General features: G+C 38.0%; 1 non-coding gene across 1 annotated transcript; it reads right to left on the bottom strand.

Annotated features, from left to right (window-relative positions):
- Positions 1–2,133: 2,133 nt before the first annotated feature.
- LOC145141624 (small nucleolar RNA R71) lies at positions 2,134–2,240 on the bottom strand. Its single transcript, XR_013722817.1, has one exon. It is a non-coding gene; the product is annotated as a small nucleolar RNA R71 (small nucleolar RNA).
- Between the last annotated feature and the right edge of the window lie 354 nt (positions 2,241–2,594).

Consider the following 2,594-nt stretch of genomic DNA (forward strand, 5'->3'; position numbering starts at 1 on the left):
CAATATTTGGAACTTTGGAGGCTTGAAGGGAAGAAGGATGAAAACTCAGCAAAAAACGTACTCACGACGTGAATAGTTCATGATTCACGACGTGAGCAGAGTATTCTAGAAGATATGCATCCGGGTGAAAGAGTCCTTGTCGAATACGGAAAACTCGCATTCACGACGTGAATCCTTATGGTTCACGACGTGACCTCGAAAAAAGGAGATATTATAAATTCTCTTGCTCATTACGACTGGGAGAACTTTTGGCGAGAGAAAAGGGTTCCAGAAGACGAATTTCAGCAGAAGAAAAGTCTTGGAAAAAGGTTTTCAACACCAAAAGAGTAGAGGTTCATAATTAGTTTAATTGCTGATACTTGAACATGTTTTATACTTTGATTTGTGTTTGTTTACTTGCTACTATGAGTAGCTGAATCTAGCAACTCTTGTTTAGCTAGATGAAGCTTCTGACATATGGTTTAGTTTAATGACTATTGGATGTGTTAGTTGGTAATTTGCTTGTGTTCGATTTGTTACTACCTAGCATGTTAATATTTGTTTCTTTAGTTGCTTGAATTCATGTTCTGTGTAGTCAGTGAACATTAAATTGCATGAACTTGTTAACCTAGTGAATTAGTGAACACTAAATTGCTAGAGCTACGATCGACCAAAATCTTAGATAGTAATTAAAGTAAATAAATTTAGCTGTGCTAGAGAACATAAATTATGACCATAATGGTGTTTGCATAATAAATCTTACATAGCATACCTATAATCTATAATTGGTTCTGTGTTTGATTGTGTGTGACCATGCATAGTTTTACATGAATTAGTCAAATATTAGTAAATTTGGACTTAAATTACAAATAATATAATATTTGGTGACCAACTTGATAATCCATAAGTGTTAGTTAACCATAAGGAGGAAGTGGATTCAAACTAAACAGGAGTGTTTTTAGTAATTGATTGAATTTGAGTAAAGTTCGTCTGATCTTGTAAAATCAGATAAAACGCTTTTAAGATGTTAATAATTAGGTTAATTTAGTAGTAAGTAGATTAATTAGTTAACACCGTTCCCTGTGATCGACACCCAACTTACCCAATTACTCTATAATTCGACTAGGTATATTGCCTAGGTGCATTTTAGTTAGTTAAGTTAGTTAGGTTATAAATTATAAAATTAGTGGGTACTTTTGTGCACATCAAGTTTTTGGCGCCGTTGCCGGGGAGCGGCTTAGTAATTGCTGATTTATTTGCTTTAAATTAATCGATCTTTTTTGTGGGGTAAAACCTACAAAGAGTTATTTTTTTAGTTTCATTTTTTTTTCAGTATTACAGAACTCACGATGTGAGCCTTACAGACTCACGACGTGAATACTGTGATCCTAGTTTTCTTTGTTTTTCGTTTGCTTTTCTATTTTGGTTCAGTTTTACGTTTTTATTTTGTTTATTTCTCAGGAGTACATGACCAGAGGGTCCAATACACCTTTGGTGTCACCACTTGAAGATCCAGAGTCAGCCCTTCACAAAAAGAAAAATAAGAACGTAAAGGAGGATCAAACACCAAAGAAGACACCCTTACAAGAACTCAAGTCAGTGTTCTCAAAGAAGTCGGGGAAGAAAACGGGAGAGTCCAGTTCATCTTCAAAGGACAAGAGAAAAGTTGAGAGCATACATCAAATACCTTTCCCAACCGAATCCGAGTACGACTCCGAGACTGAGTTTGGACTTTATACGAGTGAACCCGAGAACGAGCCAAGAAACGAGATGGCAAACATTGAAGAAATGTCAATGGGAGCTTACAAGAAGCGAATTCGTGAAGATGTTGGTCCAGGTTTAGTACAACCAGCGATACCTGCCACTGCCACATTCGAGCTGAAGGGACATATCCTCACTACACTAAAGGATATTCCATTTAATGGGAAGGATCATGAGGATGCATTTAAGCATCTAGATGAAGTCAACGACATTGCTGACTATTTCAATGTCCCGAATGTTAACAGAGACACCATCTTACTAAGGATGCTACCAGTCACTTTCAAAGGAGCTGCAAAAGACTGGTTGAAAGCACTTCCTCCTGGTACAATTACTACTTGGGCTCAAATGCGTGAGCAATTTCTAGATCAGTTTTGCCCACCTTCCAAGATAGCTAAACTCAAGAAGGCAATAGCCAACTTTGAGCAACAACCGGGGGAGTCATTATACGAAGCTTGGGAGCGCTACAAAGGGTTATTAAGGAATTGTCCTCAACATGACCTAAACATCCAACAAGAGATGTCTATTTTCTATGATGGAGTCAATGTTATGACAAGACAACTCCTTGACTCTCAAGGGCCATTGACAAAGTAGAATCCAAGGGTGGTCAAGGAGTTAATTGAAGAATTCGCAAGACACTCTCGAGAGTACCACAACCCAAGACAAGATGGAGTAAAAGGCAGTAGGGGTGCACAATCTGAAGAGATAGCTGCTATGATGGCGATGCTGAATACTATGGATCGGAGATTGACCCAAATGGACCAATCAATTCATGAAATAAGGGTTGGATGTGAAAGGTGTAGTGGGCCACACTTGACTAAGGATTGCCATTTGGATGAACATGGGAACAAGAAGGC

This window comes from Lactuca virosa, chromosome 9 (assembly GCF_052849685.1).
Source record: "Lactuca virosa cultivar CGN04683 chromosome 9, Lactuca_virosa_CGN04683_v6, whole genome shotgun sequence".
Classification (NCBI taxonomy): Eukaryota; Viridiplantae; Streptophyta; class Magnoliopsida; order Asterales; family Asteraceae; genus Lactuca; species Lactuca virosa.